Source organism: Danio rerio, chromosome 5, assembly GCF_052040795.2.
Source record: "Danio rerio strain M-AB ecotype USA chromosome 5, GRCz13ab, whole genome shotgun sequence".
Lineage (NCBI taxonomy): Eukaryota > Metazoa > Chordata > Actinopteri > Cypriniformes > Danionidae > Danio > Danio rerio.
The window spans coordinates 61,468,585-61,486,706 of NC_141025.1; positions in this window are offsets into that span (position 1 = coordinate 61,468,585).

Genomic DNA, 18,122 nt, shown 5'->3' on the forward strand with positions numbered 1-18,122 from the left:
TTTATACTCGGTGACGATGTCTATGAGTGTCACCATTCAAAACGAAAGTGTAGCTTTTAGTTAATGATGTCTTTATCCCTCATCCTCATAATTTAAAATAAGGACGCATGACAGCTGAGCTAATGCTAATTAAATCCTGAAACTCTGACCAATGTGAGGACAGTTTACTAGAATGTGACTTGTTTTAGCTATTTTGGTCCATTTAAACTTTGCCGTGTGAAAGCGAACTGCACAAAGAACAAAAAGCAACATTGTAACAATTTTAATCCCTGTTTCGGAACAAATGAATCGATTCACAGGTGTGAAAGATAAAAGATACAGATAAGTGGTTTGCACTGACTGTAGGCTACGGTATTTGTTGCATTTTTTTTTTTTTTAAGTCAAATATGTATGCTGTGTGTAGGTTTTTTGTAATTATAAATGTATGATGTGTGGGTTTTCTGTAATTATATTAATAATAATAATAATACATTTTATTTGTAATGCACTTTTCTTATACTCAAAGCGCTACAGGCAAAGCACTAAAACACAATGCAAGCAAAACAGCACAACAATAAAGGATGCAATAAAACAATAAAAATATGAACCATAAGATAGGAATAAAAAGTTAAACAAAATGATCACCCTAAATTAAAAGCAATGCTAAAAAGGTAAGTCTTAAGAAGTTTCTTAAAACAGTCAAGAGAGGCAGCATTCCTAATGCTGATGGGGAGTTCATTTCAAAGCTTAGGCGCACTGTGTGAAAAAGCCCTCCCACCCATGGTCTTGAGTTTACACTGTGGCTGATGCAATGTAAGTCCCGATGCAGAACAAAGACTGTGGGCTGGGGTGGCGAGGGTCACCAGGTCGCAGATGTAACTGGGTGCTAAACCATGCACTGCTTTAAAAGTTAAAATCAAGGTCTTAAAATCAATCCGTGATTTAACAGGAAGCCAGTGTTGTAGCACAGGAGTAATATGGTGGCGTGATGATGTGTGTGTTAAAACCCGTGCAGCGGAATTTTGTATATATTGTAGTCTTCTGAGAGAACTTGCAGGTAAACCCCCAAAAAGTAAATTACAAAAATCAAGAGGTAATGTGATAAAGCCATGGATAAGCCTCTCTGCATCAGGTCGTGAGAGAAATGGTCTGATCGGTGCAATATTCCGGAGATGAAAGAAGGCAGTTTTTGTTAAGTGTTTAAAGTGGGAATTAAAACTGAGCTGTGCATCAAAGAGCACCCCAAGATTACACACCTGGGTAGAAGGAGACAATTGAACATTATCAACTGAAAGTGTAAAATCCTTATGCTGGCTAACCTTAGTAGGGGTGCCAATTAATAAGACCTCATTTTGGAACTGTTTAATTTAAGGAAGTTTTGACTCATCCAAGATTTAATTTCTAAAAGAAGGGCAGATAAAACTGACGTAGCAGTGTTAAGATCGGGGCGAGCACTAACATAGATTTGAGTGTCATCAGCGTTGCAGTGGTACCTCAAGCCATATTTACTCATAATCTGGCCAAGAGGCAACATATACATACTAAACAGCAGTGGACCAAGGACAGACCCCTGAGGAACACCCTGATGCAATGGAACAGTGCGGGATCTATGAGCACCCAAACAGACAAACTGAGAACAGTCAGCGAGATAAGAGTCAAACCAGCTAATTACTGTACCAGACAAACCAATCCACTTCCTGAGCCTGTCCAGCAGTATACTGTAACATATGGTGTCAAAAGCAGCCGTGAGATCTAATAAGACAAGAATGTTACAGGCCCCACTATCTGCACTTAGAAGAAGGTTGTTTACGGCCCTAACTAGGCCAGTTTCAGTACTGTGACCAGCTTTGAAACAAGACTGAAATTTCTCAAACTGAGTGTTTGCATGAAGATGATTATGGAGTTGGCTCACCACCACACGTTCCAGGACTTTAGCCACAAATGGTAAATTTGAGATGGGTCGATAGTTTGACAACAGTGTAGTGTCGCTGCCAGGCATTTTAAGAACAGGTGTTATAGTAGCCATCTTCAATGCTAGTGGAACAATCCCATTACTGACGGATGCACTAACAATGGCAGTGATGTGGGGTTCAAAGACAGATACAGACTGCTTCAAAATAGTGGTGGGGAATGTTGAGAACTCAGATGTAGGAAACACAGAATTTCTTCAGTGAAAAAATTGAGAAACTCATTACATCACTCTATAGTGGGAGGGAGGGAGTTATGAGAGGGTCTGATCAAACTGTTAACTGTTTGGAATAAAACTTTGGAAATAGAACTATTACTACTAATAGCTCTTGAGTAGAATTCCTTCTTAGCTGCTGTAACACCATTGTGATAATCAGTTTGATGCTGATCAAACAGTGATTTATAAACTGTGAGCCCAGTTTTAACATATTTCCGCATATTGTTGACAGAACCTTCTGTCGTATGCCATGCCCACCAAAATCACCATTGGTACACTTTTGCCAGTGGAAACTCAAGCCTAATAAAGGTGACCTGGACCGACCCTGAACACTCAAGATTATTCCTTTGTCACATAAGCACTTTTCTGTGTAGTCTATGTATGGATATTACCATTAATTGTGTTACTTCATTTTAATTGGCAGCACTAAAGTCCAATCATTTCTAAAAAGGACATTTAAAAATAATTTGTTGAATCCACACGATTTAATTGTAGCACCCATAGTGCATCTAAACAAATTAAGTAAACTTGAACTACTTTGAATGTGTTATATAGACGCAATATAAACTTGCATATTTAACATGGTTTTAATAGGTCTATGTAACGTATTGGCTGCTAATTAAATTAAAATGTTTGTGTTGTGTTTATCTGATTAAAATTATTCTTCTACTCAATGTCAGTAAAGCACTTCAACTCAACAAGATTTTTCTTTGTTACATCAACAAATTTCTGTCTTGTTCGTGTATGACTATTAAAATCTAGTTTATTGCTTCAATTAGATTTGTTGGTAGCACTGAAGCTCAGTAATCTACAAAAAGTACAAAAAACATGCAAACAATTTAATATTTATATATTTTTTTAGACATTAACATAAAGTTCTAGCTGTATTCTTCACTTTGGGGTCTCCAATAAAGTAGCAATGTGTAAAACATCTTGCCAAGATACGCTTGGCTCTTAAGAAACCTGATAACCAAGCAACCAAGACTTTTATCATGTCTTAACAACAAACCTTGGCCTGACAACCAGAAAAATAACATGTATAATCAGTCATTTGCCATTTTGGTCTTTCTAAAAATGATTTTTTTTTATAATTATTACTTCAAATAACTTGCAGCCAATTTCTGTGATTTCACCAAATTACAAAAATAGCAAATTTAGCTCTATAGGGTATATGCCAAAGCATGCTAATAGGACTTTTAATTTGCCATTAACCTGGGTTAAGCGTTTCCGGCGAACTCTATGCCAATGCAAAAACCGGCGTGTTTGAGGGGCTGTTTTCTTGAAAAATCAGCAATCAACACTAGCTAAATGATATCCGATATAAAGTGGGTCTCAGATTGTACAAGACGCACTGCATTAAATAACATTTTCCCCACCATGTCTTTATGATATGAGCATATTACCCCAGTTTATTCAATGGAGCTTCTGCGCTAACCTGCCGATTCAGCAGCTCACTAACAGAAGATTGTCATAACTGCTGTCTAGGAGAGCTTCTGTCTAGCTACAAATGTGTATCTTCTTCATTCAATCACTACATAAGTCTTGTTCAAGCTCATGGACCAGTGTTCATGCCCCAGTAGCTTGTTTGATGGAAACAGGGCAAAAAGTAAATCATCAGCATGCAAAAGGAACTCCAAGTGCATTTTTGTTTTTGTCTCCAAGTTACTTGTTCCAAGAATCAGTTGTCCATATATACAGTATGTGGAACACCGCAACTGCAGAAATCCAAAAGTTCAGTCTAGTAAGCATGCATAGTGACTTCTTATGCAGTTTCATAGATATATACATTAGATGTCTCCTACCCTGTTATTGTCTATTAGAAGGAATGCATCAATAGAGCTGCCATTTTAGAACAGGGTAGCGCTCCATTAAAATGAATGCGGGACCAAGCTGCAGTGGAGGACTGTACCCTGCTAAAAAATCCAGCTTAAACCAGCCTAGGCTGGTTGGCTGGTTTTAGCTGGTTGACCAGGCTGGTTTTAGAGGGGTTTTGGCCACTTCCAGGCTGGTTTCCAGCCATTTCCAGCCTGATCTTAGCTGGCCTGGCTGGAAAATGACCAGCTAAATCCAGCTAAAACCAGCTTGACCAGCCTGCTAGGCTGGTCAAGCTGGATTTAGCTGGTCATCTCCCAGCCTAACCAGCTAAGACCAGGCTGGAAATGGCTGGAAACCAGCCTGGAAGTGGCCAAAACCCCTCTAAAACCAGCCTGGTTGACCAGCTAAAACCAGCCAACCAGCCTAGGCTGGTTTAAGCTGGATTTTCCAGCAGGGTAGCCATCTAGAGCCAAAGATATACACACATACTGTATACACACATATCTATGATCGGGAGTTTTCCCGGTGGTCAGTATGCACATTTTTTTTTAAATACGAAACTTATAACTTTACATAACTTTTTTACGTTTATCGCACAGGCATTACTGACAAAAAGCTAGTGTTTGTGTGAATGAAAATGTACTATCCTCTCTTCCTGTTAAATTTGACCTAATCCGTGTCCTGAAATACAGCCGCTCTCCTGCTTTCCCTTCTCATTCTGACGGAGGAAGCGATTCGTTTGTGAATGAATCTCCGTTATGAACGACTCCTTCACTGTCAATAATACAAGTTTCTGCCCACATAGCAAAATTTCTCTGGCCCAGCTCTGGCCCACACAATCAGGTTTTTGCTTGGCCGACATGCCAAAGTGAATTACGGTACATGACTGGACCAAATCTGTCTTCCAGACAAGGGCCAAACACAGACCATATCTAGGCCAAGTCTCAGCCAAGTTAATAACTCATAACTGGGCCTGAACTGGGCCAGATAGGTTGGTGTGTCACGATTGCAATGAAATTGATAAACCCATGGAGTGATGCGCTTTAGGCACACTATGGGCACGCTTTTTCTCAAAGTGACCTGATTGGTAGAATTTTTTTTCTTTACTCAAAAATGATTTTAGTGTATTTTAAATGCGGGTCAAGACTGGCCAAACTCACATGGCCCACTTATCAAATTTTTAAATCTGGGCCAAATACTACGTTTTTCATCTGGCCCAAATCTTGTGTGCCGCCTTAAAAACGGTGCCACCTCTGCCAAACCCGGGCCATGTTTGGCCCACATGCTGTATGCCAGTGCCGAATGAATGCCTGCTGTGCCAGCTTTTTGCCAAATCTGGGCCAGAATTCTTTGCTACTAGGGTGGCAGCGCAGCATCTCGTTGTCATATTTCTTTTAGCATTGTTTGCTGATTTTATTCAACAAAACTAGCATAAGCAGAGTATTTAGTGCGAGTTGGTGCTACTTTGCCTTATGGTGAATGCAGTAAGCGACTGTGTTATTATCAAAAATGCAGCACTTTTAGCACAAAAGTTCCTAACATACAAAAACGTAAAAAACTAAATGTTACCTATGAAATGTCCTGATTTGGTGCTTTGCTTTCTTAGTTTGCTCATTACTACACCTGTAGACAGCGCTAAAGTCCAGCATCTTCACGTAGAAACACTGTCTTGACTAGTGCGGTTGAATGACACTTCTCCTGGGAGCACTGTACAAATGTGGCGGCGCTGTTGACGCATGCTTAGGGTCCCTATGCGATATCTAGTGTATATATCTATGATGCAGTTTTATTGGTAGGTGTGCGAACCAGCTTTTAAATGTATACTGCCACCTACTGTTATGGAGGCACACAGTAACTCACCATAGAGATCTGTTCATATGAAGAGCTTAAATCGCATTCAATCAACAAGTTTTCATTTAATTAATTTGATTATTTCTTCATTTAGTTTGAAACAACTAAAATGAATCATTTAGCAGAACTGAACTCATTTCATTCTTTTCTTTAAGACATATTTATATTTTGCAAATCAAGTAAGTAGCTTGTTGACTTTTTTGAGTATACATAGAGTAGAAAAGTAGAGAAAGAACCCCTAAATATTTATTGGATACTGAGAGCAGTGCAGCCACAACACAACATACTCTGATTACCTCTCCTGTATTCCTGCCAACTGCTTCTCTCAGTCTTGCCCAGTGTCAGCTCCCAATATGCCCAGAAGCCCAGTGTCAGCTCCCAATATGCGCAGCAGCTCAGTGTCAGCTCCAAGTATGCCCATCAGCCCAGAGTCAGCTCACAATATGCCCAGCAGCCCAGTGTCAGCCCCCAATATGCCCAGCAACCCAGTGCCAGTACCCAAGATAGTCACCAGTTTAGAGTCGGCACTCAGTTCAAAGCCTTCTCCCAAGAATGTCGCCAGTCAAAATTCTCTTCCCAAAATGGCCACTAACCCAGATTCCTTTTCCAAAGATGGTTGCCAACTCAGAGCCTCTTTCCAACATGGCCCCCAAACCAGAGCCTTCTCTCAAGATTGCTCGAAGTCCAGTGTCAACACCCAAGATGACCACCATTCCATAGTCTCTCTAAATTTTTTCAGGTTATCATGGGCACCATCACCCTCCTGTTCGTCAAGGCTGCTCACTGCACGCTAATCACACTGCAGAGCCAGGTCCAGTCTGACATTCGTCTCCTCGGCTAATATATAACTCCCTTCCAGATCTTGTTCCAGTCTGTAACTCCAATGCAGTACTTTTTCCAATGCATGTCTCCACTCCAGAGCCAATTTAATTAATTCACCTTGATGGTACTCAGCATCACAAAAGTTGTCTTTAGCTGCACTGTGGTAGTTTTTAGCACCACAGAACTCAGGCTCAGACTATGGTATGATTTGTGTAGTCTGCTCCATCGAGGTCAGCTCCTTACTGGTTCTCTGCTCTGATTTTCCATGCTGCATACTTCACCAGGACTCCAGGTTTCTTTATCTGTGCTTCTGCTTGCAAGCTTGGTTCTACCAGCTATACAGTTTGTTAATGTTAATGTTTGTGAATTCATACAAATATAGGAGGGCAACGCGGTGGCGCTGTAGGTAGTGCTGTCGCCTCACAGCAAGAAGGTCGCTGGTTCAAGCCTCGGCTGGCTCATTTGGCATTTCTGTGTGGAGTATGCATGTTCTCCCCAGGTTTGTGTGGGTTTCCTCCGTGTGTTTGCAACACAAGTCCAAAGAAATACGGTACAGGTGAATTTGGTAAGCTAAAATTGCCCGTAGAAAATGTGTGTGAATGAGTTGTGAATTGTAAGGATTGTGTTTGTTTTCTTCTAATAAAATAACCAGATATGGCAGACCATTTTTTTAAAGTTAAGTATACTATCCATGACAAAACAAAAAACCTCTCCACCAAAGGTAAGTATGTCTAGGAAGGCCAGACTTAATGCAAATTTTTCATTCATTCATTCATTCATTCATTCATTCGTTTACTTTTCGGCTTAGTGCCTTTATTAATCAGGGGTCGCCACAGCGGAATGAACTGCCAACTTATCCAGCACATGTTTTACGTAGCAGATGGCATTCCAGCCTCAACTCAACACTGGGAAAATATTTTTCATTTTCCATATGAATTTTAAAATCAACAACAATTAAACTTTGTCTGTGGTTAAAACTATTTCAGATAAGAAATCAGCAAATTCTTCCATATGGTGCCCTGGAGGCCCATATACAGTTACCAATATAAACTTAGATTGAGATTTTTTGTTTACAATGAACACTGAAATATACAAGACTATTACTTTAAAGTAATTTTATTTGAAACCAGATGGCTAAGTGACACTGAAATATTGCAACATATTATGCCAATGCCTCCACCTTTCCCTTTAAGATAAGGCTTGTGTTTATAATGATATTCTTCAGGTAAAGATTTTTTAAGGTCATCAAATTATCTGGTTTTAGCCAGGTTTCTGTTGAGTGAATCTATCTTTATAGTTTTGGAGGAGAGTGATCTAATGTTCAATAAACCAAATATTATCTTTTGATTAGCTTAATTTGATGAAAATTAATTAGATTGTACGCGACACAGTGGCACAGTCATAAGCATTTCGAAGTGCAGCCTGTGACGGCAGCGGTTTAAAATGCGCAGATCTAGGACTGGCCGTAACTCATCGCTCTTTTTGGGCATGATGAAGTACGGGCTATAAAACTCGGCTGGAGGGGCTGGCTTGATTGCATCCTTCGCCAGGAGGACATCAATGGAAAGAGCATAGCGTACCAAACTGGCAGTGTTTGGGCTGTCACATCCAGGGAAGGGGAAAAAAGCTCTTTGAAGATTTGATGGCGTTTATTTATTTTTTTTTACGCCATTAAATGAAGAACCGAATTTACTGAACTTAGCGGCACCCTGGGGCGGGGGGCGCTGGTTGCCTGCGAGATGCTCAGCGCAGTCGCTTGGCCGGAGGCACAGGTGGGGCGGGGGAGCAAAAAGCTACAGGCAAGCGCCCTCTGCGAAAAGCAGTGGATGTGGATGGCTCGGTGGGAGGGAGCGGTCTTACGATTCCCGCCGATAGATTATAACCCATCGCCTCCAACTGCTCCATCACCAGCGTGAACTTCTGGGCGAGTTCATTGATGATGTCGCCGAACAGGCCAGCCTGGGATATGGGTGAGTTAAGAAAGCGAACTTTGTCAACATCATGCACATCACCAGATTTAGCCTGAGGTCTTTCCTGGCCACTAATGTGGCCATCGTCCTTCCCAGGGTTCGGAGCTCATGCCCAGTCCTAGGTCGGAACCATCCTCACACAGCTGGGTCAGCGCCTGCGCTTGGTAGCGCTGGTAGGTGGCCGTAGCATGCAAGGTGAGGGTGGAGGCACACGCAGCATACTGCGTAAAGCCTCTATGCGCATCCAGGAAGAAGGGTTTTCACACCCCTCTAGTCAGTCCGGCTGCGAGGCTGGGGGATAAACCATCTCCAGAGCCACGGGCTGAAGCAGCCTGGGAAAGCACAGCTACAAAGTCTGCTTCTAGATTTGTAACCGCGCTCATCAACCCGGAGGGAGGAGCGGGCTCGAATCCTCATCAGACATTGACAGCCCACCCTCCAAGGATGGAGAGGATGGAAGCGCATGCAGATCGGGCAGAAAAAAAATGCCCTCAAAACTGCGTGAGCTTACTGTGCACTTCCGGGAAGAAGGGAATGGAAGGCTTTGAATCCTCCACATAACATACATCTAGTCGGTCCGGTCGCGGGGCTGGGGGATAAACCATCACCAGGCCCACAGCCGAAGCAGCACAGGAAAGCACGGCCATCATGTCTGCTTTTTAGATGCCAACGCCGTGCTCTCCACCCCGGAGGGAGGGAGCGAGAGCAAGCGGGTTCGCATCCTCATGAGACAATGACAGCCCATCCTTCGATGCAGCGATGAACATCTGATCCTCTGTGTCATCAAGTGAGAGAGCAACCATCCGAAGAGGGAGCGATTCTCTTCACCTGAAGCTTTGATGGAGCACGTGGAGGAGCAAGAGGTCTGCAGCCTGAAGGCGGCGGATTTACTCCCACTGTAATCCTCAGATCTGCCCGAGTGTCAACCGCAGTGCGGGGGACAACTGGGGTGGGTCGCTCTTTAGCCACGATCTTAACTGCACAACAGACATGACATCAAAGAGACGGCATGCACTGCCCCCGAGCATCGCATTAACATGCTGGACCCCCAGACATGAAACGCAGTCCTCGTGCCCATCATCTGGGGATAGGAAACCACCGCATTCAGAAACGCGGTCAAAGCGACGTCTTGAAAAATGCTCTTTTAGGAAAGCTTCTTTCTATATATAAACCGCTCTTAGAGGACCGGACCCAAAGAATGCCAGGCAAGGGAGAAAAACCCAGCTCGTAAGCCACTGCGTATACGTGCTCTGGACTGGGAGAAGCTGCTTCTCAATCTCTCTCTGTAGACACAGGTTGGAGAACCCTCAAAGACTCTCTCAGAAGCTCGTAAAAGGCTCTGAAAGGGAAAAGGATGTCAAGCATTGCACTAGCCGCATCTTATATACTTGACTGATTGTCATTGACACCAGCTGTGCAAGCTGACTCCATCAATTCATTTGGCATTTCATTGGCCCGATTTTATACTCTTTCAAATGATTGGTTTCTGACGAAAACCCCATAGTGGAAGGTTTTCCACATAGCATTGGAGTTCCCCATCCGAAGGGGAACTACATTGTTAAAGCATTATAGAAAAAAGATGAATTCATGTAAAAAATTTTATTATTTATTTTATTTACAGCAGAGTGAAAAAGTGTTTACCATTCACTGAATTGTTTTTATTTTTATTTATTTTTTCAATAAACTACAAAAGAGGAGGAGGGAGAAAGGGTGGATGTTGTTTTTTTCAAAACAAAGATAGGAAGTGAAGTTAGGCTGGATATTTCTGTTAAGTTTGGAATAATCTGAGTGGGTAGCTCAAGATTGTTGATAGGGATCCAGCTGCAATCAATCACATCACATGATCCTCTTGAAATTAGTTTGTGAAGAGTTTGCTCTTAGTTAGAGTTTGCTCTTAGTGCTTGATGGGGTTAGCAGGTTTGGTATGGTGGGCTGGGAGAGATCCCTAGGCTTGGAGATAGATGAGCCCAAGGCTCCCACCTGCTCAATAAGCATGTAAGAGTATACGAGATCAGGTAGTTCTCGAGAGCTACCCAAAACTTGAAGAACTTCCCCAAAAGGCTATAAAGAGGTGCTATATCTGGCTGCCGTGTATAGTAGTTGAGAAAGGAAGAAAAGAGAAGAGATGCAAAAGGTGACACAGATTTCTGTGGGAGACTGATCTGGATTGATATGAGTGTGAGGGAGTCAGGGAGGAGCAATGAAGACTCCTGTGGGAGTTGAAGCTCGGGGTATAACTCATGTGGGAGTCGGAGCCATAGGGCCGGTGAAAATCTGCTGGAGTCGGGGAAGAAGGGTAAGAGGGGTGAGGACTCCGGCTGGATGAGGAGGGTGGAGGGGGGCAGAAGGAAGGGAGGGGTATTGACTGCAGCGGAGTTGGTTTGCTCAAGAAACACTCCTGTTGGAGATAGAACTGGGATGGTGGCAGCACTATAGTTAGATATATATGTATATATGTGATCCGGGATCCGGCTTGTTACTGTCACATAACCAACAATCTGTTCCTAAAAGATCGCTGGCATACTACACATGTCATTCAGGTACTACACATCCCAGCATGCCTTTGCACAAACCAGTCACCATTTATCACACACAGCTAAATATCATCATCAATTGTTTGGATTATTTATACACATTGCACACACCAGTCAATGCGGAGTCTTTGTTTGTCAGTACCTGTATGGTTTCAGTGTCGGCCTGTTTATAATTTTTCTAGTTATGTTTTGATGATTGTTTTGTAACTTTTTGTACTTGGATCATCGCTTTGTTTTTTGTATTTTTCAATGTCCTTCATGATACCTGAGTTCTTGTTTTTTGACCTCACTTGTTTTTGCCTGCACGAATAATCTTTTTCATTAAAAATTGCATTTCGATCCAACCTCTTGTCTTCACTCCTTTGACACCCGGTGACAGTTCCATTACAAATTAAGCAACTCCAATTCTAAATGAGTGGCTGGAGTAGGATTTTGGTGAAAAGCATGAAATGTAAAGGACTGCTTTTAGGTGTTTTTGGAACCAAAGGTTTGTTACTAGGTACACAGCAAATTCATTGGTGTTAAATTTCAAGTGTTGTGGTAATTCAGAGTAAAGTGTTAAAATTCTAGAGTTAGATAAAGGTAAAATAACCCTCTCGGCGTTAGAAGCTGATTTGCCTCCTTGTCATACAGAGTAACATGGATCTACCTTTGTAGAAAACCCGAAACTAATCAGAGTCTCTGAAATCTTGCCACACCCTCATTCACCTGGCCCTTAAATTGGTCAATTAGTTTAGTCCACTAGACAGAGGGAATGACCACAAATAAGTGAATTCAGACACCTGCTGTTGAACACCTGCTGGTAACAAGCACAATCAATGAAGGAATAAGAAATTGAAGGAAGAAATAAAACTACAGACACAGCCTCACACTAAACCAACTCAATTAAAACAGAGGATTAAACAACTCCATTAAATAATAGTATAAGCAGCTTCACTGATTACAGTTTGACTTCATTTCTGTAAGAATATTTTTTTATTAAAAATATTTCATTTGACCTTACCATCATGGAGATCAGAGGCTGCCTATTTGAGTTCTTGAAGCTTTACGCTTACATCCTAATGTTCCTCTGGCTGTTATATATATACTGTTTATGCTTAATTGTTACAAATATAATTTCAGGTGTTTAATAAGTTGATTTATGAAAATATGCAAATATAGTTGTACTAAAACTGCATGGGACAATACTAATGGCAGTCTGCTGCTCTTCATAGAAAATTTAACAAACAATTAGGATGCAATTAATAATTAGAGTGTCATGCACCAAACGTTCAAGCTCCAGATTGCTCATTATGACACACAGACATCAAAAATCAGGATATGAACCTCAACCGTGGTTGCTAAAAAAAAAAGCTGCATAGTTCATCCCGCAATGCATGCTGGGTGCCAGCATAGTATAAAGCTCCCAGCATGCATTGCAGCATGAATAAATTATGCAGCTTTATGTTCTTACAATCTCTTTCTTTTCCTTTATTTTGTGCTGTCTTTGGGAGGTGTTATTTCAGTAAAGTGTTTTTTTACTTGATTTTTATTTTTTTGTCACCATTATTGAGATTCAAATTGTTTTTGTCTGGGTGTTTTTAAGTTCTGCCATAGATCAAACATTCTCATTGTAAATGGTGTATTTAAATCTGTTATAAGGTCATTAATTGTTGGAGCTTCAGTGGTTTCATTTATGTATATTATTTATTTCTCACACATAACTAATATGATACTGAGTTAGCAAACAAGCAGAATAGAATGGCTATGATATCATAAATAATATCTTAAGACTGACACTATAATTTTCTTTTGGCTTTCCATGCTATGTGTTGAAATAGTGTGATTAACACTAACTATAGCAGCCAAAATAAAAGACATTTATAGCAAGAAGTTGAAGAGCCTGACTAAAGCAGACTCTGTCCTCCATCATGGTGACTTCAAATGAACAACAGAAATTTCATTAAGAGCTTTTGTTCACATGACAGAAATCAAATCAAAGGTCAGTAATAGTTGAAGCTCCATGATAAGTTGTTTAATGTGATGAGTTTTTTTTTTAAAGATGTTGAAAAATAACATTTTTTGTTGTGTAATTTGTTTTATTTTTATTGATTATTATTTTATTTAGAGTTTTTTTTCTCTGTTGATTTCATCTTTGGTTTTGGCTTGTGTTTTTCTTTCCTTCGGTGATTCTGCTTGTTAACAGTTGTTCATCAATAATTCTCAATCATCCTTTAATTAGACACTTAATTGTCTCATTAACTTCATTACTGTCTGAGTGTTCAGCCCTCTGTAGTGAGGACACTAGTTAGGATTTTGCTCTGGAATTTAAGGCTTAAGTGTGTTGGAATGAAAAATACAGACTATGGCATGTGTTTTTAACAGAAATATTCTGCAAACTGAATTTACGAATGTAGAATGTTGAAAACAGCAGATTACTGGCAACCACTGCTGCCAGTATTTTGACATACATTTAACAGATATTTTACACAATAAGAGTTTGCTAATTAACACTCTCTGAGTGTTAAAAAATTTAACACTTTCAAAAGTGTTATTTTAACTTTAGCTTTCCTTAACACTCATAGTGGTTCCCATACAAACACTGAGGGAGTGTTAATTGAGTGCTAACCCTAACTCTAAGGTAGTTAAATCTACCAAATCTAAAATACAGACTGTTGAATGTGTTTTTAACAGAAATATTCTGTGAACTGAATTTATGAATGTTAAAAACAGCAGATTACTGGCAACCACAGCTGCTGGTATTTTCCTTAAAATCTAAAAAAGAAAAAAAAAAGAAAGAAAAACAGCAAAACGTTTTTTGTGTCACCATTGTGGAGGATAATAGTGTCTCTGTTCAAGTCCAAGATGAACTGAGAGTATTTGATGTTGTGCTGCATCTTCTTTTGTTTAAAGGTAACTGTGTAGTTACTAATTCAGTCAAAATCTGTTTGCTAATTGCAATCACACATGAAAACATTATTGCATCTAAAGACGTTACATTTTTGTGCACTAAGCTATGATTAGGTAAAATGAACAATGTATTAGTTCATGAAATATGGCTATTTTTTGTAAATTTATACAGTTATATAAAACTTCCATGTTTTTCACAGAAAGATTCTGGCAACCACAGCTGCTGATATTTTTTTGGAAATTTAACAGATATTTTACACAATAAGAGTTTGCTAATTAACACTCTCTTGGTGTTGACAATGTTAACACTTTCAAAAGTGTTATTTTTAACACTTATAGTGGTTCCCATATAAACTCTGAGGGAGTGTTAATTTTAACTCCAAGGTAGTTAAATCTACTATCTAAAATTTGCAGTGTAAGTTGAGTCATCTACAAAGATGGGTTTTCCTGTAGTGCATATATGCTAGAAGTGTTTGGAATGGGCGTGTAGAGGAGGTGATGCCAAATATGTAAAAGAAGTGTCTTTTGGGTGATTGGTCTGTTTTGTTTTGTTTAATAAGAAAAGATGTTGTTTTGTCATCAACCAAGGCTAGAACTGAGATAATGGGCTGGAAGTTGGGATCAAAATTTAAAGCTATAGAAATTTCAAAATATCTAAGAAACCTAAAACAACTTTAACAACTTTAACAAGAAGACTGGTTTGGGGAATGCGCTATGGAATCAGATATGGAGCTGTGTATCCATTTGTGAAAGAATTGGATGCCACTTAAATAGCTTCTGATGGAGCTAGCTTGTATGTTTTTGTAAAAAATGGTGGTATGTAATAAATATAGTGATTGTGAGCAGGGAAAAAGGAAAATATTGTTTTGTAAAGGGAATAAAAATATTTGAATGTATTTCATGCTGTAAAATATTATTGTATTGTTCTGGAGGGTGCTGTTTGTAAAATAAGAGATATGGATGTTTGGTGCAGGTGATGCACTGGGTAACTTACAGGAATATTATCTCTGAATAAGGAAGGACAGGAGTCGGATGTGGTTCTGCTTCTGGGGGGAGCAGCCAAAACCTCTCAAACAGAAAAGGTGTCCTAAGATAGATAATAATTCATGCTTTGAGCATCCTTGTCTTTCTAGAAATATGAAGAATAGCGAGATGATACAATCGATTTAGTGAAAACTTTGTTGATTATTGCTAATTGTTTGGCTGGTGGTGTATTTGTGAGAGAAATGATAAGGAAATAATCAAGGATATGTACTAGATGCAGAACACCATAGTTATTGGAAAGGTTCCAGCATATACTGTAGCTTCTGAAGGAATGGTAAATATTTTTGGACTACTTTTAAATTCGAAAGTTAAACGCACTGCAAAATAGAGTTTGAAAATCCAGAAAGACAACATAGTAAGAAGGGGGCCAATCATTAAATTATTATCAATCTCTTTCTTGATAAATTGATCTACAACTTTTGGTTCTGCATTGGTGGATTTTAGGTTGGGGCAGGCAAGGTTGTAGGAAGAAACGCTGGGGTGAAATCCATTGGATAGACCTGAAATGGGAAATTCAGAGAAGTTAGAATCATGCAAGCATAATTCAGATAAAAGCTGAGAAATATTAACAGAAGTCCACAGATAATCTTTAGATTTTTTTTATTAGCTTTGTAAACTTGGCAAACCATGCGCACATGAAAAGGAGGCTTAAATGGCAGGCTGGGCAGGAAACATTGCAGTTACCAAGGGAGACTGGAAGGAAGACTGAATCCACTGTGAGACACCAATTTATGGTAGGTGTAAAAATTTGTTCCCTCATAGGAGAGTGCAAACTCAGAAATGATGGCCATATATTCATTCAGTGAGTAACAATTTGCTGCAATTGACCTGGGGCTCAGTCGTAGGATGTGCAATGAGTAAAAGGAGTTTGGAGAGGTCTATGTCGACACCTTAAATGATGAGGTTCTTGATGGAATTGGAGACAGGTGCAGATTCTAAGACTAGCATTCTGTGGGATGAAGAGAAGTATAGCGGTGGACAGGATAAAAGGGGGGTGTGTGGAAGAAAATTGTGAGTGGGGAGTAAGGGATGTTGGGCAGAGTTAGTACTGGATGTGAGTGTTTGGAGAAAGGATGAAGAGTGAATAAATAGGGCAATGTTAGAGGGGGAAAGAAAAAAGGAGGGGGAAAGCATGGGAACTGGTAACCATGGGCTGATCTGTGTGAATAAGCTGAGTTGATGAAAGGAGAAGGTCAGAGAAAGTGAGAATTTATTGGGATTGATAGAAGTAGAAGTAGCTGGAAGCAGAGAGCTGGAAGTTATGCTGGAATTAGGAGCTTGTGGCCAGAGGAAGGGAGTGTTGATTTGTAGAGTTGAACTGTTATCTTATGTATTGTTTTTATTTTTGCATGGATGCAGTATCTGGAATGTTTCTGTCTAGTTCTGTGGTGTTGAGAGTAGGATTTTTTAGGGTTTTTGATTTTCCTTGTTGCTTTTCTTAATGGTTTGGGTTGAATTGATGCTAGCAGAGAAGTGATGGTTGGGGATAAAGGGCGTGGCAGGAGTGGGTGGTTCTAGTGTACTTGGAAGGCAGGATGAAAGAATGGATGGATGTGTACAATTTCAAAAGTAAAATTTCAAAGTGTTCTTATTGAAATGACTTGGAATGTTGATGGTGGCGTCCGTGATGTTTTGGAGTTCATTTGCTGTCATTTTGTTGGTGATGAGTGGTGAAGATCTGGTTGAAGTGTAAGACAAAGCTGGTGAAGGTAAATGGCTATTTGAAGCTGAAGGGGAAGGTGATTGTAGTCGGCGTAGTGTTCTGGCTGTGGCTGGTTGTGGAGAGAATCGGTCTTACTGAAGTCATGGCTGGTTCCCAGGATTGGTTAGGTGGTGCTAATCAGCGTCTGGGGCTCTGGTGAGAATGGGGCTCTCGTTAGCATGGTTGTTGTTGTTATTGCAGCTGCTGGTGAGCAGTTGATGTTTTTCTGTTTTTCTGTTTTATTTTTAAGGAAGTTTATCATTGACGGTTGTGGTCTTTTGAAATGAAGATAGGGAGTGTTCAGCTGGATATTTATGTTAAGTTTGAAATAACCCAATTGGCTAGGTAATGATTACTGATAGAGGACCAGCGATCAATCATCACATGCTGCTCTCTAATTTAGTTTGTGAATTGTTTTTAAACATTTTAGTCTTTGTTGTTTTTATTTGCTGTTATTTTGTTTCTTTTATCTTTGTTTATGTAACACACTTTGTATTACCATTGTGTATGTAATATGCTATATAATTTTTTTGCCTTGCTTTAACTTAATTTGAAAACATCTAAAACATCCAACCAAAAAATAAATCAGAAAAAAATAAATAAAAAAACTATTTTTTCATTTTCTTTTTGGTTTAGTTCCTTTATTAATCCGGGGTCGCCACAGTAGAATGAACTGCCAACTTATCCAACAAATGTTTTATGCAGCAGATGCCCTTCCAGCTGCAACCCATCACTGGGAAACACTTTGGACAATTTGGCTAACCCAATTCACCTATAGCGCATGTCTTACGACTGTGGGGGAAACAGGAGCACTCGAAGGAACCCCACGTGAACAGAGAGAACACACAAACTCCACACAGAAATGCCAGCTGACCCAGCCAAGGGTCGAACCAGCAACCTTCTTGCTGTGAGGCGATTGTGCTACCCACTGCACCACAAATAAACTATCACAGTTCTAATTATTTTCTTTACAGATACTATTAAAAACCTTGCAAGCTAAATCTTAACCATGTTTTAATTGTTATAAAGTGTTTTAGGACTCATCTAATTACTATTAAACAGGTTATACATGCAACCACTAGAATGTAACAAACTCTAAGTGGACACTCAGTGGTCATTAAAATGAAAGAAATTCCAATTTACCATTAAAACCAATATACATCTTATGATGGTTTGTACTGTTGTTTACTTTTCTCCTATGCATTAATTAATTATTATTTTTTTTTTTGTATATGTATGACAATATTGTCAAATGATACCTGCTCCGCGATCTGTGAAAACACCAAAAAATTCTGTATTATGCATAAAAGAAACACTACACTTGTACTGTG